The 26,463-nt window shown below is 45.5% G+C and overlaps 1 protein-coding gene across 3 annotated transcripts in view; it reads left to right on the top strand.

The window, feature by feature from the left end:
- Positions 1-3,436: 3,436 nt before the first annotated feature.
- The window catches only part of col8a2 (collagen, type VIII, alpha 2), a 42,041-nt gene continuing 19,014 nt past the window's right edge, over positions 3,437-26,463 (top strand). Inside the window, exons 1-2 of one of the 3 annotated variants that reach the window (XM_076150069.1) lie at positions 3,437-3,870; positions 4,006-4,222. The gene's annotated coding sequence lies outside the window, so the exon portion shown is untranslated. Of the gene's footprint in view, positions 4,223-5,319; positions 5,387-26,463 lie in introns of those variants that run through there. The other 2 variants (XM_076150068.1, XM_076150070.1) reach the window with 2 other exon arrangements.

The following is a 26,463-nucleotide window of genomic DNA, read 5'->3' as shown; positions in this document are numbered from 1 at the left end:
AACGACGCTTTTGAATCGGCGCCCGGTGGGGAAAGAGAATGAGAGGCCTGATAGCGAAGAAAAGAGGGACTATAAAAGCAGAGAAAAGAGAGAGAATTTTGCTGAGAGGAACACCTGTCCTCCGCAGTCCTCGCGTGCACCTTCAACTCTGATCTTTGTTACTTGATATGGATGCCTTGTTTGAATAAAAGGGGCTTAACTGTAGAAAAGCACATTAGGTTTTCGGTATTGAAAATTGAGGCTTTCTGGGAGCTTTTAAAGGATTTTTTGTGCCTCATGGAAATGCGATCAAACTCAGCCAGAACCATATTAACTTGTGCTATCTTGTGCAATTACCACCGTACAATACCTTCCTCAGAGGGAGCAACCGCCTCGCTCGAATAATAAACATGCTCATATTGCAACCCGAACGTTAAATCCAATCAAAAAGCACAAACACAAACAACCCCACCCTCCAACACACTCCAGCCATTCAAAGAGCCACTCAAGGAACGTATACGCTCAATGCACTCGCCCCACCCTAAACACACACATAGAGAACAGAACCCCATACGTTAGCACATAGTGGCTCTATGTTAGGCGGCGTCGGGTGTGGTGAAGGGTGGAGTGTATCGGTGACGCCAACCTGCCGTTAACAGCTTATTTTTGGGCTTTAACGAAACATCAAGGGGCAAAGTAAGCTGGTGTGATGCAATGCAAGCGGTTTTCCAGTCCGTAAAGCGTCGCTGTTTGTTTTTACTCTTACTAATGGAATGGAGCGAAGGGGAAAAGTGGAGTGAAAAAAAAAAGAGGAGCTTATGTGGACCAGGTGTTTTTTCCCTCTGCTCGGGAATGTTTCACCTTGTAAAAGCGAGCGAGCGAGTGGGAGGGGACTCGCGCACTGTGCCGAAGTGAATGGTTAGGGGATTTCAAGGGGGTGTGTGCTCGCCGAGGCCACGAGTGAGAATGAATGTGTGTTATGTGTGTGTGTGTGTGTGTGTGTGTTTGTGAGAGCGGCAGAGGGTCAGGCTGAGATTTTCAAGGAGCTCGCAGGGAGAAATTCTTTGGAGGAAGTGTAGCATAGCATAGGCTGGAAGAGGCATGGGGCTCTCACTTGTTTGCATGAGCGTTCGCCGAACAATTTCTCTGCCTCATTGAGGCGCGAAGAGAACACGGCGGGTTTTGGGGCAGGGCGCGGTCGACAACACACACATGAGCATGTACACGCACCTGGTGATGAATGAATGGCAGGCCTGACTACCACACAGGGCTGCTATTGATGACATCATTGTTGGGCATCTGGTCACTCCACCCTTTCCATGTTCTGAGCGCTATTCAGTGGCCGTGGAGTTGCACCATGGCCCATTCACAGACGTGACGCTTGACAGTTAGTTTTCAGATTATTCATTTTGCACAGCTCCAGTTCTGAACAAAATGCTTTTCTGTGGACTGCGATTGGCCCATAGATGACCTTTCGGAATGCTAAATAGGCCCGTTTGTATATAGGAAGAAATGAAATCAGTCTCATGTCTTCATCCTTCCATTGCATGTTTAATCGCTCCGATATCTCGATTATGGCAGAATTTTTGCCAGTTTAGATCAAAAGAACCCCATAAAACTCTGTCTGCATTATATATTTTGGCACGGCTGCTCCCATTTGCTATAATGACCCTTTCCCAAATGTGTCCTGATTGAGACGAAGCTGAGGTCTCATGTGAAGAAATGCAGAGTCGTGTCCGGCTTGGGTTCATGCTTGGTGGATTACGCAGTTTTGGGACGTTTATTGCTCTTCATGAGCAAGAAATGAACTGTAGATCGCGACCGCCAGCTTTCGACAACTAGCTGGAATTTACACAGTGATTACTGTAATGTATCAATGGACAATGTTGACATGACTTGGCTTACGAAAAAGCGTTTAATAAGCCAATCCCAAATGGCAGAGGTTGACGGTGAATAAAGAACACTGAGCTTTTGCTTCATGCTTTACATTTCCTACCAATGTTCACTTGGAGTCGAAGCCTCTATCTGATCTCCAACTCAGCCAAGGGCTTCGTCCCAGCAGGGTCTTTAAGGAAAAGGCTAGGCCAGCTTCCCTCTGGCTCATCCAATCACCAGCGCCGAGCTGACTTTTCTTCAAGGTCCACCAGCGTAGCACTGGGCCAGCTAGAATGCGCTGCCAACGAGATGCTGAATGCTAAGCCTGTAAGCACGGCGCTGTTAGCCGACCATTGCAAATTACCTGCAGAACGATAAGCAGCCGCCGTAGTTCGGGTCCAGGCAGTTAGCGAACATCCGCTGTATGAATTGCAATTGCCCGCGCTGATGAGAATTTATGTGTTTTCCCGTCAAGCGATTGGCGAGATTACATCTATGTGACACTGCTAACACTGCTGTTAATGCTGAATGGAGTTGCTGTCGTGGCGAGATGTGAGCTCAGGTCGTTTACTCCCACACTTACATGATTAAACCCCAGAGAGTTTTATCAACAGTTGGTTTTAACGTGACAACACAGTGCTGCTCTGTTACAACTAAACTTACCCTGTGGTATTACGTCATGCAAAGAGGTTATTAGGTGTCATTAGCCACGTTTACATGAACACAGTGGGCCGTCTGAGACACTGTACCGAACCCAAATGTTAGCTTGAGCTACGTTCACAAGTTATCCATTTGAAGAGTTAATTTGCGAAAACAGATATCTATAAATTTTCCAGATAATATCACTCATTTGTTAACACTTTACTCAAAGTAGCAAGTCGCTCTACCTGCATTCTTTGGATTTATCGTGTTATCTGTATCTATTCTTCTTCTCTTCTAAGGTCCTTTTTTAGGGTCTTTTGCGTCTTACGTGCTACTACAGCTTGTGCTAACTGCTAGCTACCTCACTAGCTAGCTAAAAGTAACCTAACATGCAGGAGTTGTGCAACTGCAGAGAGGAATGTTTTTAGCTGGACGTCGTTAGAAATCCACACAAATTGCTGTGAAACTCTGATTGTAAGTAATGGAGCGATTTATGCATTTATGTGTCTATTTACAGCCAAAGTAGTCCGACCTGTACAACCTCTTTGAGTCAACATAGCTTAGTCTGATTAAAGTCAAAATGAGTTTAAATGATCATATCTTGGTCTGTCTAATGGTCACAGCTGGGATAATGTCTGGACATTGCTGTGCGTATAAATGTAGCTAAAGTCTGAAAGAGATTTTGTGGCAGGAATCAACTTAGTGGGGTCGTAGGTCAACGTCTAACAGGTTGTCATGGTGTTTTCCTTGAGCTGTAAACACACACGATTACAGCGGTGTGTGTGAAAAGTGTTTCTTGGAGATGGATGGATGATAGTAGTTGGAGGACGGAAGTAGGAGATGCCTCCAAACTCCACTGGCCCCTTCCCTCCTCCTCATCACCCCACCCCACCCCACCCCGTCCTGCTCGCTCCCCTCCTCCGTCGGCGCGGCCAGCCACAGACACTTGCTTTTTGTGCGAAGGGGGTGAACCCGGCGAACAATCCTGTCTGTCTTTCCCAAAATAAGCCAGTGGGAGAGGGAACGACGAGTAAGCCAGGGAGATTGGAGCAGCGAGGTGCGCGGCTCCTGGTTATAAGTCCTGGGAGAGAGGGAGCGCACGCCTGCTTGGACCCACAGCCTGTAGTTCAATGTGCACTGCCTGCCTCTCTGCCTGCCTGGCTGACTGAGTCTCACTTTACTGTTACTCACTCTCCCTTCCTCTCTGTCCTGCTCCCTCGCTCCTTCCCTCCTACTTTCCAGCCTGGAGAGCGAGAGCAGAGAGAGATTTGGAAGGTTCTCCTCAGATCTGCGTCTGGACAGCTCGAAGACGGCACAGGGAGGATTTTTTCTTCTCCTCTCTCTCACTTATCATCTCTGCCAAAGAGCACACGGGTACTTTTTTTGTTTTTGTTTTTCCGGATTCAGAATTACAAGCAAAGTTAAACAGACAATTTGCTCCATCTGAAGTTAAAATTGTCTTATTTTTCTCCAACCATAAATTTTGTTGTTGGTTGTTTTCCTGAGCAGCGCTGGACCAGTTCAAGGTCTCAGGTCTTTGGCTGAGAGAGCTGCACTCCAGTTTTTGGCTGCATGTTCACTGAATATCTGATGCCATTGCATCCCATGGGAGACACGCGTGGCTGAAGGAAGGAGGGAGGTAGAAGAGAAACCCACCTGAAGCTCGCACCTAACGGCGCTCTGACCCAGTCCACCCCCTGCCCCTCTACGCTCTGAGGAGAGAAAGGTAAGCTCTACCTGCCTGGGGTTGCTCTCTCTCTCCGCTTGCATCCATGCATCCATGCGTCCTGTCATCCTGCGCCTTTAACTTATTCACATGTGGCTGCGGTGAAAGCAGCCGGAGCCAAAGGCAACAGAAAGAGAGAACAGGAAAGGAAAAATAAAAAAAATAAAAAACAGACGCTGCAATATCTCAGTCATGGGACCTGTGTGTAATTCTGCTCAGTGTTAAGCTTCTACAGAGGAGAATGTCTGTAAAATTACCTGTAGTTGTTTGTCACATTGGTTTGTTCAATCATTGTAATATTGAAACTATAGTGGGACACCTGTTGAATGATTACATTCGATCTGGCATGACTTCATACAGAAAACAAAGGCATGCTCTCAGTAAAGATGTTAGGGATTTCTCTCCGTCTTTGCTTTACCAGGTGATGCCTTGCTCATGGGTTTGGTTTGACAGTCATTCTTATGTGATTTGTGAGGTGAGTACAGTAAAGTAATTGGAGGAATGAGCTGTTTGTTCCTGCGTCCATACTGCTGATGTTTATGCTCGGTTTGTATTTGTATTGTATTAGGGTGTGTGTATGCATGTGTGTGGGCAGTGCACATGTACAGCAGGGTCGGACCTATGAAACTGGTGTCATCTGCATAGCAAGACAACAAGCCAAAAACCTGCTCATATCATATGTTCTCTCACAGCAAAGTGAAGGAAGGATTAGATCTCCCTTCTTCTCTCCTCTCCTCTCCTCTCCTCTCCTCTCCTCTCCTCTCCTCTCCTCTCCTCTCCTCTCCTCTCCTTCCTCTCCTCTCCTCTCCTCTCCTCTCCTCATCCCCCCTGTTGCTTCACTCTGTCCATCCACTGTGACGCCTCTGGCAAGCAGGGCTGCATTCCGTTGTAACGACATCCCTCCATCGAAAACAGAGAGGGGAGAAATATTCATGACTCCGAGCCTTCAGGTATTCAATGTGACAAACGGACGGAGAAAGAGGGAGATTAGTAAATTAGATTTGCAGGGGCGAAACTGAAAAGGAAGAGGTTCAGCAAACATGACCAAAAAAGACAGAGGATACTTCCCAGAGTGCATGCTTTGCTGAGGGGAGGCATTTTTCTATCACATGTGGTTCAGCGCACCAGCAGCAGCCTTTCACAGCAAAGGAAGGAGGGAGGGAGGTAAGGAGAGAGAGAGGGGAGGAATAGAGAGGGATGGAGTGAGAGAGAGAGTGAGAGAGAGAGCGAGAGAGAGAGGAGAGTCTGGAAAAGACGGTGAGCTGGAGCTCTGATATCCAAAAACATTTGGCAGCATCCTTCTATTTCACTGAAAAAGGTTGACTGGATGTGTACCTGTGTGTGTGTGTGATTCTCTGTGTGTGTGTGTGTGTGTGTGATTCTCTCTGTCTGTGAGTGCGTGTGTGTGTGTGTATACAGGTGCGTATGTGTATGCGTGTTCCCTTCCTGCGCGATGGTGCACATGCAGCTGCACGTGTGCTGAGAGGTGTGCGACTGCTGAATGTATGTGAATATCGAACGGTGTTACACAATCTTCCTGCAGTGAGTGAACCAATACACACTGAAGCGTGAACTCTCTCTCTCTCTCCCTCCCTCTCTCTTCCTATCACTCTCACTCTCTCTCCCCACCTGTCTCTCCCTCTCTCCCCCACCTCTCTCTGTCTCTCTCTCTCCCTCTCTCTGTCTCTCTCTCTCTCCTTGTCTCCTCCTCTCTCTCTCTCTCTGGCAGTAAAGCACACTCTACTTTGGGTCTGTTTCACAGCACATGCTCGGTCTGGTTCACTGTTCAAAGTCGTTTTCACTCATGAGGCCCACACCTTCTCATATACTGTACTTCCTGCGCAGGGATTCTTCTTATAGCTTTTTGACTCATTTTCAATCATGTCCAATTGGATCACTGAGATGGACTCTTATGGATCCAAAGCCTCCCAAAGCTCCTCTACATGGAGTTATAAATTGAGTTAGACAATAATCTGACATTTTAGCCTGAAATGACTTGACTTTTTCACAGATTTGCTGTCCTGTGGTAACTTCCAGGTGCTTTCTTTCACTTCGCTGCTTGTTTCGCCCCATAACTCCAAATAGCTGAGAGACTGACACAGAGATCTCCCTGCAGGGCGTTGTCAGGACAAATTAACTTTACAAGGTGTGACATTGTGAGACAACTTTATTTTGGAATCCAGACGCGTTTACATTGCATCGTGGCGTGCATTACTTCTATTTGTCTGTTGTTTCAAGCAAGAAAGTTATACGCTTCGGCATACAAAAGACACAATGTCAGCAGACTTCGTTGTAGCACTTCAAAGTACCTGTAGGTCAGCAGATTCATGTCCCAGCATCACCGACTTTTTTTTTCCTGGCAACGCACAAAATTACGTTTCCATTCCTGGCACATCCGTGATGGCACCATTTTGCCGTAACCATGGCGACCCCCTGCCAGAGCAAGAGGTTCTGTGTTCTCAGATGGAGTGGCGGTTACTGGGTGAGTGGTGGTTCCTGCGGTTTTGAGCACTGCACGTGTGTGGGTGTGCGTTTGCGGAACGCCATTTAACCACAATTGACAGGCTCCAGCTACTCGACCCGCTGGCCTTTGATATAAAGTGCAGCGCATGACCAACCATGCCCAAACAACAGTCACGCCGGGTGCACAGCGGCACACACATACCTCGTACACACACCAAAATGGCTTTAACATACTGTACGCTTCTCTGTGCCAAGTGGCCAGCAAGTACTTAAAGCTCTGAGCCTCTCACGCCCCGATGAAGCTACTTTATAGGCTACAATGTGTTGGGGTTTGGAGTTTCCAAACTGTGTCAGCTCATCTATTTATTTTTCTCAGAGGATAACTCCTGTTCTTATGTCAAGGCCAAAGAAGCCCCCCCCCCCCTAACACACACACACACACACACACACACACACACACACACGTCTTGGATGCTCAGATGTAAGACATTATAAATGTCCCGCTTTCCGTCAGATGCTCTGCTGATGCCTCTGTGTGTTTCCGATTCTTCATCGGAGAGGAAGAGGATAGGAGAGGAGAGGGTGGACACATGCTCACTTGGGATTTAAAAGCATATTTTGCGGGGGAGGAAGGGAAGGAGAAAGATCTAAAATGACTTGAACACTAGTTTACACTTTCTGACCACATGGGGGCAGAGTAACAAGCAACCACGTGGTGTCTTGTGTTTATGAGCTGTACTAGCAGCTGCTGCCTTCCAGCTTCATCACTTTTTATTTCTTATTCTCTGCTTCCTCTGCTCATCATCATCCCAAGGCTGATGGAAGGTTTGGTTGCATCTTTCTGTAAAGTTTCTGGCACATTACAGCAATATTTTCCCGTAAATGTAGCCCCAGATGTCTTGGTCCCTGTCTTGTATTGTCTGCCGTCTTCTTCAAGGATGCTACAGTGAGTGAGCGAGTGTGTGTGAGCACATGTGCTTCTGTTACTCTCACTGCGTGCTTGCAGGAAATGAAGGAGAATGCCACTCATTCTTAAGGAAAAGCAAATGCTACCAGGACGCCACTTAGTGCCCAGGAAAAGCAAACGCCCACCTATTCCTTTACTTCCCCTTGAACACACACACGAATTTCCCTCAACGGGAACTCCCAACTTACAATGGATCTTTCCCACTAAGTGTACGTGCATACATGGATGCAAACACACACTGCTGCACATAAAGGCTCATACATACACATACATATAGACATACGTACACATAGTGGTCTTAATCATAGCCTGGACTGTCCCACTCTAGATTAATGGGCCGGGTTCTGTTATTCAGCTAAAAGTACGAGAGGAAATAGAGGAAGTCACATTCCAGCGTGCAGATGTGTCTTTTGCCTCGCGCCTTCTGCGTTGTCTAACCTTGTCTTTATGTCCCCTGATAATAGCCGTGTTGGTGGGAAACGCGGCAGATATATGTGGAAGTCAGGCAGCGGCGGTGCAGACAGTGAATCTGTGCGGTCGTATACGGGCCTCCAGAGCAGCGCATCGCTAATCAAGACCTCCTATTGAAAGACGGCGTGTTTACGAGAGAGGAAGAGGCCAGAGGAGAGGAGGAGGCGAAGAGGAATAGCAAACAGCGTGATTCTCTTCTATTTGCGCTGTAATTCTGTCAGCTTCAACTACGCCGTGTGTGTATTCGTCTGCGTTCTCTGTGTCTGTTTCACTCCCTGCTTCATTTGTTTGTCTCCCTATTTCTGTGTTTATCTCCCTCTTTTGCTCTCTCTCTCTCTCTCTGACTCGCTCTTTCGTTCTCTCATAACTGCGTCTGGACCGGAGGGAGTTTTTCCACTGGGCTGGCAGGAATGGGGGACACAGAGAGAGGGAGAATGAGCAGTGGGGAGGCTTGGCAGGCGCCTGTTGTTATTTTTCCTCCGCCTCCCGTCGACTCTGTCAGCAGTGGCTCGGTCTCAGCGTTCATCCCTCCTCATCTATCACTGAGGACTTATCTCACACACTCTAGCAGGGTGAAGGAGTGTCATCAGTTCAACTTTCCCCCTTTTATCACGTTCCTCCTGTTTTGCCTTTCGTCTTGACTTTGATCCAGTCCTCCCCGCTCCTTTCCCTCTATCTCCCCTTTCCATGGTTTCTACTGGTTTCGACTGCGAACCAAATCCCTCTGAATCCAGCCCCTCTCCACTGGGCTCAAGCTAAAACTCCTGTGGTAAATGTCTCGTGTTGTCCAACACTAGACATTGCTTTCAGTCAGTGAGGCCTGAACAAGGCACAGCGCTGAGCCACGGACAAAACACGTATTGAGCAATTCTTCCTGGATACAAATCTATATTTTCCAAGAGTGTGTTGGAATTTTTTGGGGAAGGCAGCTTGTGTTTTCAAAGAGAATCCAAGAGGAACAAACAGGAATGAAGGCCTCAGTGACGGTCCAGCTCGGTGCTGTTCCCACTTAATGGGATGTGACGTCTTGTACTCTTCCACTGAGGTTGTTTTCCTTGGTTTAACTTTGGATCTAAGGAAGCGTGCTCACGCCGAGAGAGTTTCCCAGTGTCTTCCCCCGAGTTTGTGTGACAATCTGCTCCCTCACCCATCCCACTCACAATGTTTACGTGTGTTCACTACTCCCCTTACTTGTCTCTACTGCGATAGGGTCAACGAAACCAACGTTATCCTAGTATACGTGACTCGTAACTCCTAGTGTTGATGAAGCTACTTTGCCACCGTGCCTTCTCCAGCTACAACCGATTCACGATTTTAAGTAGTTAGGCTTCACCTAAGCTACTCCTGCAACAGCGCTGGTCCCTGTCTCCTCCTCAAGTAGCTGTGTAGCTTTTGCTAAACTTCTAGAGGGTAACAAATTGATATACAGCGAAAGCTACATTATTTTGAAACTTGTTAGTTGACTATCATGCTGCTGAAATGCTCAACAATGTATACCTGAAGGAATCAACTTAACGATTGAAAGAATCAATTTATTGGCTTAATTGCATTGTAAACAAAGTTCTAATCTGCAGGTAAACGTACGGCGCGCTGGAATCCGTGACGGTGACTGAAGCCAGATGAGAGTTTTCGATCAGTTTGGTCGTGTGTTTTGTTAACGGGCGACACAAGCTGCGGTGAAGCAGAGTGACAGGCTGGAGTGAGGCGCTGAGTGAATTAGCATGTGTTTGTATATCCAGGACGCCCCACTAATGAGCACATGTGCTTATGTGTACATGCGGGGACGTTTATTTGGCTTGGGGGGGGGCAGTTTCTTGTTTGACTCTTCTACCTCTCGTCCGCTGCCCCTCGCTTCACGTCTGGCAGAGAATATGTCGGGGGCTTCCAAAAGGAGCAGGACGGCGGGCCAACTCTAACGGGGGTCAACTCCTCAAAATAAAACTCACATTATCCTTCTTTTCATCTCATTACAGACATACAACCCGAGCCAACTGTTTGTTTTTATTATTTTACCGCGGATGCAGGATGGATATATCTCCTGCCGATGATTCACCATTGAGTGAGAGTTGGAAAAAGCCCTTTTGAGACCTTTTGAAAAGCTCCAGACTGTTTTTGTTCAGTCTGACCTTGATGTAGACGTGTGCGTAGGTGTTCAAATAAGAAAAGAGACTGGGGCTATTGTAGTGTTACGGTCCCCTTGGAGCAGAATAATAAAAAGCTTTTCGTCTCAAAGAGCCAGATTTGTTAGAGTAGGAAATGGATGCTTACTGTGTAACACACTTATTATGCGATCAGGCAGACTTTCCAGGGCTCCAGTAACTTTCTATCCCGTCAACAAATGTACGTTTTCCAATTACTTCATAAATTTTAAGGGGATCATGTTAATATTTTCAGTGAGGGGTCTGTTTTGAAGCCATCTGAATGGCTTTTAAAGCTACAGTGTTTCACAATTATAAACGCATTTTTGTCGAAATTTCCATTACATCCTGACAGGAATTGAGCGCTTTGTGAAAAATGCCTCTGCAGCGTCCCCTACTGATGGAATCTGAGTCAAAATTTAATTTCCACCTCTTAGCTCCCTTCCTGTTGACACACAGTGCACACTGAGTGAAAACGGGCCATCTGTCTCTTTTGGGCCTCCCTCGTTTTCTTATAGGCCAGGCGTGATCTTTGGCATGACTTCATTGGTGTGTCTAAACAGGTGTGATGCATGTCAAAGTAAACTATGCTATGGGAGCTAAAGATTGGGTGAAAATGAAGCTGGAGGGCAGTTTGGAAGCAGTTATTTTGACTTTAATCTCCCTCATATAATATCCTATAAATATAATGGAAAGAAAGGATAATATACACTCTTTAACTTGCAGTATACCATAGAAAATGACAGTTTACGACAATTATACATCTTGTGCTTAGCAAAAGTTCCCCTGGTTAGTGGATAATGGAAATTGGTTACCAGGAAAACAGCTGCCCCAAAACAGGGAGGTGTTCTAGCACATTTGAGCTGCTGTGCAAAAGGCACATCAGCCCAACGGAGTGAGGAGAAAGAACTGAGCTCCTCTTACACGTCACCTGTCAGACACTGTAAAATAAGTGTATTTGTCTTCTTATGGTAACGTAAATGCTGTTGGACATGAGTTGAAATGAAAATACTTTAAATTGGCAGTATTTGTATGAGGCTCTTTGTAGTCTTTCACGAGCAGCCGAGTCCTTCTCCTCCAGCTTTTCACCACGGCCACACTGTGCCAGTTTCTGCCTGATTATTTAACTTGGCTCGCGGTGTTCCTCATAGCGATGCATGTAAGACCACCCCACACTTCCACTATTGGTCTCCCGTGGTTCATCCCACCTGATAGATATTTATGGCTCACACAAACTTCTTCTTGAGTCATTACGATACGCCGTAATAGCACCACGCAGGAAATTCATTTGCCCGACGCGTGTTCCCAGACGTTATGTTATGTTTGAACGGTCTTGGCTTAGCAACTTAATCCTCTCTGTGCAGACTTTGAGCCCATTGAGCAACATGTGTTTCATAAGAGGCATTAGGCAGCGTGCAACACAAACAGTCCTTCAAGGCTTTTGTCCTAATCATTTCCTGTAATCAGCAACAAAATAGTGAAACGATAAAATGAAAAAGCGACTTTGTGCTTATTCCAGCTCATTTGAGCTTTATGTGGTGTGAGCTTTGCTTTCTTTTCCTCTTCTGCTTTGCGTGTATGTGGGCTCAACGTGCGTCTCCTGTTTCTGTTTATCCCTACAAAACATTGTATGTATATACTGTATGTCATGATGTTTGGAATTACACAGTTTGGCAGCTTTCCTTACTACTTCAAGAAGAATCTTTTTTAAATACCAGCGTATAGGAAGGGTCGTCCCGCCTAGACATTATGGATGAATATCAAGCTAACTATTGTGATGCCGTAGAGCAAAGGCTTCCTCATCTGCACTTCAAGCAAATGTAGACGGCATTCATTCAGAGACATTTGCGAGGGTGCTTCTTTTTAGACATCGTGTGTTCCTAAAAAGAGGCAGGGAAATCCCGTGCTTAATGAGCGCTTTAGCTCCATTTTGCTGCAAATGTAAACTTAATCTCGCAAGAATGGAAGCAAATAAATCCAGCAAGAAATGGAGACAAACCGTACGTACACAAAACTTTGCACATCGATATGATTTGTCCCAACGCTGTCATCCGTTTCCATCTACAAGAGCAACAGTAAAAGCACACGTTTAGAAAGATGCTGACGCTGCTATTGGCAGTAAGATCATAGTTCCTAGATGGAGCCGAGCTGAATGGAAGTGAACGTTCTCACTCAAAGGAGGAGAAGTTCAAAGACGTACAGGACCTTTGTCAAATCCTGACTGTTCTATGATTGATTTCCTAATACAAAGATGGAAATCAAACCTCTTCTCCCAGACAGTAACCATGCCTCTGCTTTGTGATTGTTTGGACATTGTACGCTACAGAAGTACAACCACTTCAGGGAGGATGTTCTTTGGCCAACAAACATAATACTTAATTAGGGAGGGCTTTGAATCAATTACCACCATCTTTCATGTGGTTTGCAGATGGCTACACACTCTCTCTTCCCACTCTCCTGCTCTTTCCTCAACAAGCCGCCAGCAAAAAAAAAAGCCCTGTTGTGTTGCCTGCATGCTAATTTGAACCAGAGAAGTGGTCATTTCCTAACAGTGGGCCCCGGTCTGAACCAACAACCCGCCCTAAGCTGGACGTCTCCCAAAGCTGGGCAAAAAAACACATAAACCCAGCTCTTCCTGACATGTGGTGAAAGTGCGATAGGGATATGGGAAACATCGGGAATGGTTAGGTAGGGAAGAGGGCTGGCAATGAATCCGTTTGGAAAGAAAGAATGGATGTAAGGTACGACAGGATGGACACAGAGACAGGAGAGGGTGGAAGGCGAGCCATAATTACTGGAAAGAGGCAAAGAGAGGTGAAAGTACGGGGCAAAATTTGACGGTAGAAAAAAGGCGAAAAGAGAAAATAATCTGGGTCTGGGGAGAACTGAGTTTGTAGAAACCATGTGGCGTCTTTGATCTGGCCGAGGATTTGAACCAGTGTCAACAGAAACATGCAGAGGCCGTGTGTTTGCTCCCAGACACAGGATCATTCCTCCATGAATTACTCTGCTTTAGCTTGCCACAACCTCTTTACTACTGCAGTGTTTGTTTACCCTGTCGGGAACACCAGGCCCATTCCTCAAGTTGAGCAATGAGCACAATAATACCCCTCTACCCGTGTAATCAGCTAAACTCTCAACGGCAAAGTTTAGTTTTTGAAGATTTAAATGGTCCATTTATGTCTAACGGTGCCGGCTTTACATCCTGTAAGTTGCGCCGTGACAGGGTCATTTCTCACCCGTGTAGGCAAACACCCAGTCCTCCATCACAGGCATGTATCTTTCACAAGCCGGAAGGAAAAGTGAGGGGATAACGAGGAGGTGGAGAGAGAGGAAGAGGATGCGGACATGTCTGGCAGATGGCTGCAGTGAGAGGATGTGTCCTGAATGCTGCAGCCCTGACACATGACAGCATGCTGATTCAAACCTCATGTTGGAAGCAGAGAGACAATGAGGAGACAATGGAGTTACCGGCTCATCCATGGTTACGCTGCAAAAAGCTGTCCATCCGAAGGAGAACTGAGAGATCTCGTCTTCCTCAGGGCTGCAGCACGCACATTGTAGAAAACGGAGACAGGGAGTGAAGCTTCTCCAGCCGCAGCTCAGGAAACAACAGAAGCCCTTTGTAACTTCTGTTTCGTTTTGTTACAACTTTTGTGACTACTTGGGATTGCTCAATTCTCAAGGTGTTCCAAAGACACAACGTGATCGCAGTTTGCTTCAGGTGGCGTTGATTCTTTGACAAAGGTCAAATTAAACCTGCAAGTGAAAAACTACTCTCCCTTGCTGTAGCGCCGTAGTGCACACTGACTTAACATTCCAGTTCTTTCAACTTCTTCAGGATCCACTGCTTTGATAGAACACCAAAATTGTTGGCAGGAGGGTTCATTCTTTAATGCAGTTTGATTTTGTTTGGGAGGAACTCAAGAAAATCCAATAAGCTGATGTTTCCACCTGTTAAGAAACAAGACCGTGACTGTTTCCTAAATGAAGATCCAAATGTGTTTGAAACCCACCAAGCGCATTTGCGCAGATACAGGCAGGCTGGGATTGGAGTTCTAGTTCTTTGTTTCTGGTATGCTTGTAATCGACCGTACAAACACAGGCCGGCGTCGTGTGGAAATGGTTAAACTATCAAGACAGAAACATAGATCTGTCCGTTTGGTGTCTCCCCCTCTCTCTCTCTCTTGCTCTCTCTCTGGATGTGGGTAGGACAGGACATCGAGGAAAGCCGGCTGAGGCGAGCCAGGGAAACACACACAAATAGACACTCACTCGCACACGGAGAGACAATGTCAAATCCAGACTCCTGCAACACTTGTGGGAAATGTGTGTAGACCCCCTCTCAGTCAGCCCAGTACACTAAACAGCGCCCTAATGAATTGAAGTGCTTTCCCTGGTGGGCTATATACATGGAATCTGAAAACCAGGCTAGCTGATATGTCTCTCTCTCTCTCTCTCTCTCTCTCTCTCTCTCCCAGGACCCAAGCATAATTCTGTTAATCAGGAACGCTTCCCTGTTTCCTCTGGAGTTTTGCCTGTCCAAAGGCATCTCCCCATCAATGGAGAGTGATGATAGTTAGATAGTTTTATCCCAGAGTTCTTCATAACGCTACTGTTTTACAATCCTGTATCAGATCAGAATGTTCCTGACACACAGGAACTGAGACATCTGTTGATTCTATTGATCTTCATCAGTCCGTTATCAGTCGCCTCATTTCCACTGAGAAGTTGACAAAGTTCAACTGTGAAATGTCATTGTTTCCATTAAGTGATGTGAGTGAATGAGACTTGCGTTTCTCATCCTTCGATTTTAGATCGGGAGTGAACATAGAGCAGCTTTTCCACGATCTAACTGCTCTGTGGGAATTAATTATCGTTATTTTCTCAAAATTGCTGGAATCACTCAACGACCAAATTCTCGGGCTATAATGTGAGAAATTGCTGTTTTGGCTGCGTTTACAGTGACATCGTGTTCTGCTAAGACCATACAGACAAAAATGAATCATGTGACGTTACCTGAGCTGTCGATAACGGAGCTGAGTGAAGTTTCATCCATCCATCTACAACATTTGGATGATATTTGAGGGTTTTTCCATGAATGTTTAAACCTCCACTTGTGGCCTTGAAGCAGTGTGTTTGTGAACTTCAGCAACAGGTAGTGGCTCTTGTGTAAAGGATTTGGATATAGAGCTGTTACATTATGCTGTCTGTATGGACCATGTGATGGACACTTTCAAGCAGTTCACAGGCAGACAGCGCATGCCCTCAAGCCATACATTCCTCCTTTCCCAGAATGCTTTGCAAACTGCACAAATCTTGAAGGGGATTTGGGTTTTCTCGGTTTGTAGCACGGCACCAACCGTGACAGGAAAGAGAATAAGAATTGTGGTTTGAGACACTGACAGCATTGTTATGTCAGCGTTGTCGCTGTTGCAGATGTCCGTGCGGCAAACGCTAGCAAAACACGTCACAACCACGGCGGAGATGTGAGGTTTCTCCATGATAGAGGCAATGTAACAAGTCAGAGGAGAAGGCTCCATCATCAATCTGTTTATCTAGCCTGTGTGGCGCTTCTCCTGCTTCTGTCACTCCCACTTTCTCTGCTCCTAATGCATGTTTTCAGTGGTGGGAGGAGGGGAACGTTAGTCGTCCAATTGTCCATATAATTCTGAACTCAGCTAGACACGACAGCACATTCACAGTCTGCGAATTCAGTTAACGCCTCCGCATTTTGATTCTGTCTTCTGTTGCATCCTTTTACAATTATGGCGTTTCCCTCTAAGCTTCTGCCAGACGCTTTTGTCTGTCTATTGTCAAGAGACAACAAGGGGAAGCATCGCTGCCTGTGTCCTTGTTCACGGTCTGCAAAACACATACACGCCGTGTTCTCCATGCAGAGGTGCACATGCACAAACTGAAACTTTCTCCCTTTTTCTAAATTTTATGGTCCATGAAGGAACAAATGTTGACATGCTTCATGTGCCACCTCATCCTATGTCCTTGCATCTTCCTCTCTCCTTGTGTCTCGGCTGGCGTAGCTTTCACCCCACAGAGGGTGACCCAAGTGTGTCTGTAATCGATGGTAGCGCATGCAGAGGCGCAGACAACACACAGACAAATGGACAGGGGAAGCAGGAAAGCATCTGATCTACATGAAGAGAAATCAATACTCTGTGTACAGCTGCATTGAAAGAAAACTGGCCAGGAATCACAGGCTGTTTTCCCAAAAAGTGTCTTAGCACAAAGGCCATCTTTGTCCCGTTGACGTAAGATGCTTTGGGAATTTTGGTCATGGTGGAGCACAGCTGGTAGGGTTTTGTCTCCAGTGACTGTTGCATGCAGAACTATCGGCCTAGACAACATTTATTTACACATCTGTGTTTGCGCGATAAGCAACTAGTAGCTGTTACCATGTGAGTGTTGAAGGGGCAATGTGTTTTCCCCGTGGTGTGGATAAAGGAGCAGAGGCAGAAGAAGAAAGAATGCACACAAGCAAAAATGAGTGTGACCACTGTGGGAGATGTGGTTGAACATCAAGAAGTGGGGGTGGAGGTGGAGGAGGGTGGGGGCCCTGGGGCTGGGTGCATGGGTGAAAGAAATTTGGCACGGTGGATGGAAATGGGTCTGGAGCTGAAACACTTGTGTGCTAACGCGTACACGCAGGCGAGCAGGCACGCACAAACACACACACACACAGTCACATACCGGACAGATGCGAGCACCCGTCATTCAAATAGCGTTCTATGAGCGATTTAAGCCATTCCAATCAAAACCGCAGGCTTTATAATATGTTTTAAGGGAGACAGAGTGCTGGCATGGGCAGGGGTGAGGGGTGTCTGAAAGAAAACTGCAGGAAAAGTTTGCCAGACAATGTTTGTTTTGAAGTCTGTACTTTGAATCTCTCTCTTGTTCGCACACGTCTTTCGTTTCTCTGTATGATAGAAAGAAATTCTCAGGTTTGGGCAATAGACTTAGTGATGATGAGGAGGTGTGAAAGGGCATTCACTCCTGAAATTCTGCATCCTTCTGCCAGGAAGGATTTCAGGCAATATTTGACCGCGTTCCTGCCTTTTTCTAGAGCTTATACCCTTTCAATTACCACCTTTAAATCACCTGGTGTGTCGTCACCTACACGCTACTGTTACTTGACTCAGACCCGAACCCCTACTACTTATTTTAAAAGCCGCCCTCCTCAAACAACACACTCCTCACAAGACATGACGGACCGCATCAGCATGTAGCAGGAAAGTATGGGGAGTTTATCTGTCTGCCTCGCGACCTTAAATCTCCATCCAAGTCCAACAACCACATATGCGCCGTTGCATTCCGATGACTGTTATTTCGGCATTATGTCTATTTGCACTGTTCTCGATGGACGGGCTGTGAAAAGCCGTCTAAACACAACGCTCTCATATCGCGCGGCCCTTGCCAATGTTAGCGCAGCGGGGTAAGTGCAAATATGGATGAGGGTGATGGAGATGTCAGATACCCAACCCTCTTGACCTCATACTGTGTGTTCCCAGCCTGTGTTCACGTCCCCCTACTGCTTTAGAAGTCTCTCTCTAGACTTTCTTGTATTTTCCAGTCCTGTCCTCCTGAAATGAAGACTGTTGCTCTTTCTACCCTCCTTTTCTTTTCATAGGTGAGCGGGAGGTTGGGGGAGGATGAATATTCATGAGGCAGAACCCAGTATACCATTTTGTGATTGGCTGAATACCTCCAATACATTTTTAAGGTTATAATATGTTTAGGACAAGGGTTATGTAGACTGACTTGACATATTCACAACAACATGTTGCATGATACGAATTGACCAATTACAAGAACTTCCACCCCGCTCACCTACAAAAACCAAATTCACTACCCTCATTCCCCAGATCCTACAGTCAAAACGTTTCTTAAGCATATTCTTCAGGTGTCAGTCAGTGCCTCCTGCCTCGGCCTTGTGTTTCTTTGCGATAAAAACCTTCAATGTGTTTGAAGTTTTCACCCCTACCTCTGCAGACCTAAGTAAACAAGTCTGCTTCCAAACCATACGGAGTTGCACTGGAGAGAGGCATCAGACAGGGCCCTGGGGTTTTGCTTTCTCAGCAGTAGATGAGTGATTTGAAAGGAAAGAGAGAAGTTTGTGGGCAATTTACATGCGCAGGACTTTAAGTCATTTTGGGGTCGATTTCACGCCGTGAACGGTCTTCAGCCTCTTGACAGACCATCATCGCTCTGGTCCACATCCTTCAATCACACTTAGGTTGGCCGAATGCGGTTGCCAGCCTATTGTTGGGGTTAGAGCGAAGCGAGATACTGTATGTGTGTTTGAGGCACGCGGGGAAATGGGAGCTAAAGAAACAGAACAAGACAGAAACTCTAGACATACAAGTACTGAAAAAGGAAAGATTTCAGACTGGATGGTGATGCTCATAACTCACCCCAGCGTCCCCACCAAGTGGCCCGCTAGCGTGGTATTGCTCAATTTAAAACAATGGCAGAAAGCCTCCATCTGGTTGCAGTTTGTGTCCCATGCCAGGTTCAGTGGGATTGATGCAGCAAGACCTCCGGGGGCTTAAAACAACAGCAGTAGAGAAGACTGGTAACATATTTCAAGCTACTGTGGCTGTAAACACACACTTGCACTTGTTCATACACAGAATAACCCAAGTGTGTAACAATAGTGTTGCTACATCTTGGTTATCTGGTGATTGATCACAGGGTCAAGGATATGGCAGAACAGACGAATACTAAATAGATGAAGTTATGCAATATACATTATGAAGATACAGGTGGAGAGGAAATATATAAAGAAAAGGACATTACAGCAGTGCAACGTCCCTGTGGGGTTTTAATGGAGTTTGTGTGTCCACACCTGTGGAACTAATAGTGACCCACTGAAGTCATAGTGCCTATGAAAATATTGTGTGGAAGGAGGGAAGGGGGTGGGGATCGGCTAGGAGGTTCATACCTAAAGTCAGGCGTGTAGTTTGGCTGAGGCCTAGGATTTCCATTAAATTGCAGGTTCGAGGAACAAGATAATTGCTCCAGCAGATTCCAACCTGAACCTCACCCCTTTTGTCCCTGTTCCTCATCGATACACTAGGGCCGCGTGCTGCAGAATCCCACGTAGGGAAACACACAGTTGTGCAACTTCAGACTAGAAATAGGAAATATGTTGTTTTTTCTCATTGCTGCGAGTTGAAGTCCTCATTATTCCAAATATTTGTAGAAAGTGTTTGACTTCACAGTAGTTGAAGTGCTTGCTCAGGTTATATGAGGTCATTTAGGATTTAAAGCCAGAATGTGGTATGGAAATAGGCCTGACTACCATTAGGGGATTGGTTGAGGGTTTCCACTGATGCAAACTCTCCCTCTCTCCTTCATCCTTTGAAGTCAGCGATGGCAGCAGTTATCGCAGAGACGATGACGTTCCCAGGACCTTTTTCACTCAAAGAACGAGATTTGGGGGATTTGGTCTTCAACTGTGCAAAATATCCAAGTCGTTTATTCTATTAGGGCTTTTTCTTATGTATATCTGCCAAAAGAGCAAATTTTCCTGTGTCAGTCTACTTGATTTGAGGAATATTCAAGCAATCAAATTTAATTTAGCTCAAACCAGTGATGTGACATGTTCCGCCTGTTGAAGATATCCCAAAAATTCCCCCCAAAATAAAAAATTACTTCAAATTCTCCAAACATCAATACAACCCAATTTTGACATTTTTCATACTTGTGAAAAATGGTTATATAAGGTTTTGTGAGATGTTATGTTTTTTTGGAAAAGAACATCATGTGATTTTCTTTGAGCAATGCCTTCACCGATTTCAGCACAAAGTTAAGCTCTGAATTAAGAAGTAGTACTGGAACTAAAGATTAACCTGCAGTCTCATAGAAATACACTAACACCCTCAAAGCTCGTCATCCAGTCATAAATCGGCAACGGTAACAGGATCCCTTAAAGTGACTGACATGAGATTTGACCCTTTGATCTTTCCAATTGCTTCTTAATTGGTCCTATTTCCTGGGTCACAGGGGGTCCCGGTGTGCTCAGTTGGAAGTGACGAGGCGGTGTGTTTTGATTTGCTAGAGGGCAGATGCTAGTTGATATAGTATTTAAAGGGAAGATGGAGATCAGGCTGTCGGTTCAAAGGGAAGATAAACCAAGACTTTTTTATAGTGCAACAGAGTCACGTTCTTCTCAGTGAGACCCTTAAATCCTTCCAGAGACATTCAGGGGGGGGTCCATCAGAGGGTGTGAATTGCTGCAGGTTTCGTTCTAGTGTATACGCGTTGACTGCAGCCGGAGTGGGAAGCTGTGATGTCGTGCTGTCAAGTGGTGTTCTAAGATGAACATGTCAGTGTGGCGAGGGGAAACAAAGGCCCTCCTTTATTTCACAGCCATCTTCGGTCACTAGAACAGAACTAACAGTGGGCAGAAAGAGGGCGAATAACTCTGTGGATCAAGCTCCATCTAAGCTGTGGCAAAGTGCCTGGCTGCCCCATACCACACAGCTCTTCCCCTCACCCAGACTTTAATCTTCATCCCACTCTGATATCAAAGACAGAATCTGAAATGTGGGAGGAATGGAAGGAAGGGGGGCTGGGGAGGGCAGTAATGGGGGAATAATTGGGAATATGGTTTCCAAAGCGGTGTTTTTTTTTTTTTTTTATCTGAAGCTGAGAGACGTATTCAAGTCTGCACATCAAACAGTGTGGTGTTTCTTATGTTCTCAGACCACAGTGAATGAAGGAGCTGAGGTTTCCCGCGGTGGCCTGCTCTGTGTCATCCCAGGAACACGAGCAGCTTTCTCTCTCTCTCACTCTCCCTCGCTCGCTCTGTCTCTCTCTGCCGTCTCTCTTCTTCTTGCCATTAAGCTGCTGTGTCAGTTGCTGGAAGTCAGTCCTGACTTTGTTTGGCTCAGTGGAAGCTGTGCAAGTCCCTTAATCAAAACACAGATGATATCTTCAGCTCTGACAGTTAGAATGGCACACTGTTAGAACTGACTGGCATGTAGGTCTGCACCCAGGCCATTTTTTATGCTTGTAAAGTAGAAGAGAATAGAACCCAGGACCTTCTTGCTGTGAGATAGGACTGTGCTCACCAACATGCCTCCACATTGTGTGCATGTGTCTGTGTGCGTATCCTCTGGATGCTGCTGGACCCGTAGGTGTGAAAGGGAGTGTGATTGAGCCTTGTGATTGACCAATGACTTGTCCAAGGAGTACAACATTCGAGTCAGTGGGACAGAGAGTATGGGGGGGGGGCACCTCCGTTTTGCAGACAGCAGGACACCAAGCATTGGGATTGGAATGGAAGATAAAAGGGGATGAACAGAATAGAATAGAAAAGCAGACACTAACCAGGGACATAAAAACTGACCGCTCATTAATAAAGGTGCCTCCCCCAGGAAATTACAAATTTCCTCACTTATGATCTCACTCACACGCTTGTAAACGGATCGGAGGCCTCTTCCCGGCCAGGGTGAGCTCTGCTAAAGATCACATACTCAACCTCATCTGACTCACCATTCCAGCTATACGACCCAAAATATTCCAAACCGCACTTGGCTCGCAGCCGCTCGAGCCACTTATTTGCCTACTGACAACATGCAAACAAACTTAGCGAAAGAGCCACTCAACACCCACTTCTCCCTGTGATCCGCCGCTCTTTTCATCCCTGTCATTCCTTACGTTGGTGGTGTTGGTTCGTTCAGGTTTGTTTGGAGTGAAAACACCGCAGAGATTCCCACCCTTGGAGAGGTTTAGTTCAGTGGGAGGACTGATTCCGATTTCAGAACGATACACCTCTGGCTCTCTCTGTTATTATTTGTAATGTTTTGCTGTTTCATCCTTTTCGCTTGTAAGATTTCTAGTGGACAATGAGCTTGTTAGGACCATAAGTGAATGACCTCTACTTCTTTCTAATTCTTTGTAAGATGCAGGAGAAAAGCCTTATAGATGTAGTACACTGATGTCTCCCAGATACAGTATGTGAAAGGTCCAAACTGTCTTTGAATCCACCGCGGCTCTCTGGGAACACGTGCATCTTGTGTCCCTAGTCTCTGCGTCTGTTTTGATTTATTTGCTTTGGATAAGTTCTGTTTAAGGAGCCTGGCCTTCGCTGCCTCACAGATCCCCTCCGTCCTCCCCCTCTGCTCCACTACTGTCCAAGGATGTGTCTCATTCTCATGTCTGTGGTGTAAGTTTTATTCCTCTCTAACTCTCATATTCCTCCCACCAATCCTCCCGTCCTCACCAGCTGCCAAGTGGAGACAAAGAAGCTGCTTCAGCCTCTTTGGGCCTGGTGATTATCTAAGCGAGGGCCCATCAATCTAAACGAACTCCAGACTCTCAAGAATGTCCCCTTCTCCTGGCTGCCAGGTCGCAGATACACACATATCTGATGCTAAGGAATCAACCTTTAATGAACCATTAGATGCACATGGACTGATGTTCTCCTCTGCGTCTTATCATAAGTGTGTCTGTCATGCTGGTTAGAGCGATATGATCTGATGAAAGGACAGAGCACAGATCCACCTCTGCAAAAGCACACAAATTGTTCCTCAGTGTCTCTTTCTTTTCACTTAATTTCGACCATTTGTTAAAGCATAAAACATAATAAGGAGTTTATTATGGCGTCTAGCCTCACAAAGGGGGAATGCGGGTTTTATTGGCTCTTGGCAGCACCGCAGGAATTCCATGGAGCAGGTGAACATGAAAATAGGGTTCGTTCAACACTACATAATTATCTAAATGTTTGTTTTCATTAAATGCTCTTTCTTTTTTTTCCCCTCCTTTCAAATTTTGGGAATTTTAGGTGTAGAACAGACAGTTTTACAGCCCATTACACATAAAAGTTCTCCTGATTTTGATTTGTACAGGAGTTACAAGTGTGCAGCTATTCCCTTGTCTGCATTTTTTGTGTCATTCAATATGAGGTAACATGCTTTTGTGGGACAACTTGTCCCACACAAGGTTTTTGTCTGGGACAAGTTGTGCCTTTCATTTGGCATGAAAAGAATTCAAGATATTTAAGTCATTCCACCTCATATAAATTAATAGTTGCCATTTGCAATATCTTAATGTAGACCGCATTAAACACTTCTTCACTTCTCTTTCTTATTGACAGTAAACTGAGGTCAGTTAGCTATTGTAGAGACATTAAAACAGTTTTTACTTTACTAAATTTGCTCCATCTCAGCTACATGATGGTAGTTTGTAGCCCTGCTAGGCACTCGGCTGTGCCTGGATATATATCGATCCTATCTGAAGATGACTCACTGACAACTGCATCCAGATCCTGCTGACCAGTGAGTATTTTGGTTGGTCAGCTGGCTGTACCGAACTTACTCTCTGCTGTCATCTAGTGTGAACACAGTACAACCACTCTGAATGGTTGTCTATAGCTTACATCTTTTTGTTCTTCTTCTATTTTTTACTTTGGATAATTGTAAAAAATGTTACAAAATCCATCAATAAGTCAACAGAGGCAATATACATAATCATTTTAAGATTTAGATAACATTGTTTCTCATTACCAGCAATAGCAAAGGTCGTTCTTGAATGGCCTCGCAGTGATGGATTTGTGGTTGGCATTGATCCTTCATCCTTCCTTGGCTTTGGAATAAAGTCCCAAAATATCCCTTTGTTTTCCCAGAATTCACATTTCTTGGGCTGGGAACTGAAGCTAAAGCTCGATCCATAGTGACATTGACAAATGCAGAAGTAGAATTGGCTGTTCAAAATGAAATTACTCAAGAATTTCATATTTTTCCAGTGTCATTGTCAGTTGAATGAGCAAAACTTGCTCCTTAACTCCTTAAAATGATCATGCCTGCGTGTGTCAACATTTGCCACAAAGCAGATGGATTTCATTTGGAAAGGCCAAGACTTGACATTACCAGCACAGCAAATTGATTTGTGATTTGGGTCGTTTTCGGATTTTACATAACACAGCAAGAGAGAACTGTGAATGAACCATCACAGAATCATCACCTGAAATTTTACTTGATCAGAATCCCTGCTGCTGTCACAAGAACTCAGAAACAACCCCAATCTAGAGCTTCAAACTGTCTAAGACTGACTGGATGTGTGGAGCCGCCGCCTTTGATCTCCGTCATTACAAGTTGTCTCTTAGCAACTGAAACATTCCATTGCACGTGTATGATCACCTCCTGATGACTGCACCGCCGAGATAAGAGTGCAAGGAACGAGGAGATCTGGTTTTAATATAACGAGAAGCGCTGATGATATCAATCACAAAGAGGGGAGGGACCAAAACAGGGATTCAACCTGGTCGCCGGTTGTGTCAAGCCGGCGGACGGGTGCTGACAGGACAGATGGTTGGACCACAGGGAGAAATAATGTCAGGCAGAGAAAGATTTAGAGAGAAGGACAGAGAGAGAGAGAGGGAGAGGGAGAGGGTCATCCTCCTCTCCATGTGTATCATCACTTTTGAGGGAGGAAATATTGAATTAACCCCTCTATCTAAGAGGCACGTTTCTCCTGTCCTTCTCCAGACTTGGACAGATTTATGTCTCCTTGCTCTCTCCAGCTCACCTCCCACACTCCACTGCTGCTCTCTGCAACATTTACCTTCCATCCTGGCCCATACTGAGACGTAGGGCTGGATTTGACCCTCTCATTCCACTGGGTTCTGGACATAATACTTTTTTCAGTAGCCTGTCAGTAGCTGAGTAGCTTGGCAAAAGCGAGACTGCTCATATGAGGAATAAAAGATGAGCACTGTTGCAGAACATTATTCAAGTTCACACAACCACGGACAGAGTAGAGTGATTCCTGTGAACATATCCCAGCATCCATCAATCTTCCAGGTCACCCCACTCCATCTTATGAGAAATACAGCCTATACCAACTCATTCACCACAATGCCACACTGTTTCACCTCCATCCTGAGTAGCTTGTAGCTTGAAACGCTACCATTTCACAGTAGCTTCCTCTACACTGTGGCTAGTTGTCTTTTGTCACTTGACCTGCTCAGTCTCACCGTGTAGACATGAGACAACACAGTAGTATTGTGGTATGAAAATAAGCAGTTCTCATAGAAAATGCACGATGTGTGTTAGCCAGTCTGAGCTGTGATGCTTCCGTTCCTTCAGTAACAGTGAGGCCATTATATTGCGATTTTCTCTTGGCCTGGCTGCAGATTTGAAACATGTCATTTAGCCACTTTTTGCTTCCTCCTCTTTGGTCTGATTACTGAAACACAACGCAGCGCTCCTGGCAGAAGCCGGGACGTCTCTGTCTCATTTCCTTCTTCCATGCTTAGCAAACACATCCACAGAGTCGTGCTGGATCACAAGCAAATCAGGGAACAGCACAGCCAATTTGTCTCCTGTCTACAATCAAACACATTTTATTTAATCACCACAAATGATCCAAATATGAGTTCAGGTGAATTACTTTTGGCTGGAGACGATTTTTCCTTTTCTTTGGGGAAAGTCTTTGTGATGATGTTGCCAAGTTTACATCTCACCCTGCATTTTATTGGATGACCTGTAGAACAGTGTGTACTTCCAAGCAAATTCACTCCATTATTACTGTGTGTGCTTCTGTAAACAAACAATGGAATTTTTATAGTTCAGGGGTTTTTGAGTAAAAGCCACAAAACTAAGAAACCCCTGGATATGGAGAGAGAGAGAGAGAGAGAGAGAGAGAGAGAGAGAGAGAGAGAGAGAGAGAGAGAGAGAGAGAGAGAGAGAGAGAGAGAGAGAGAGAGAGAGAGAGAGAGAGAGAGAGAGAGAGAGAGAGAGAGAGAGAGAGAGAGAGAGAGAGAGAGTGTGTGTGTGTGTGTGTGAGTGAGAGTGAGAGTGTGTGTGTGAGAGTGTGTGTGTGAGAGTGTGTGTGTTAGAGTGGTTTGACCGTGCAACGGGTAACGAGTAAGAGGGTGTATGAACACATTTTTGACATAATTAGATTTCATCATGTCTTCATTCCTCAGAATCCAAGACGATGAGCTCATGTCTTCTTCAGGTGTCATCCTTGGTGCTTGAAGGACAACGGCGATATTCACTTACCATTTTAGTTCAGCTGTTTTCCCTTGTTTTTTTTGGAAACCCTGTTGTCTTTGTAAAGCCTTTGGGTACTACATATCTCCTGTTACATCAAACACGTTAAATGCAAACATGTTTAACAACTTAATGATTCATTTTATCTGTTGCCTCTGCTTGACATTCCTGTCTCCAGAGTGT

This window comes from Genypterus blacodes, unplaced genomic scaffold (genome assembly GCF_046128005.1).
Source record: "Genypterus blacodes isolate CSIRO-AG114 ecotype Tasmania unplaced genomic scaffold, CSIRO-AGI_Gbla_v1 ptg000048l_1, whole genome shotgun sequence".
Lineage (NCBI taxonomy): Eukaryota > Metazoa > Chordata > Actinopteri > Ophidiiformes > Ophidiidae > Genypterus > Genypterus blacodes.
Note: the sequence above shows the minus strand (reverse complement) of the source record. Positions and strands in the feature narration are given on the sequence as shown.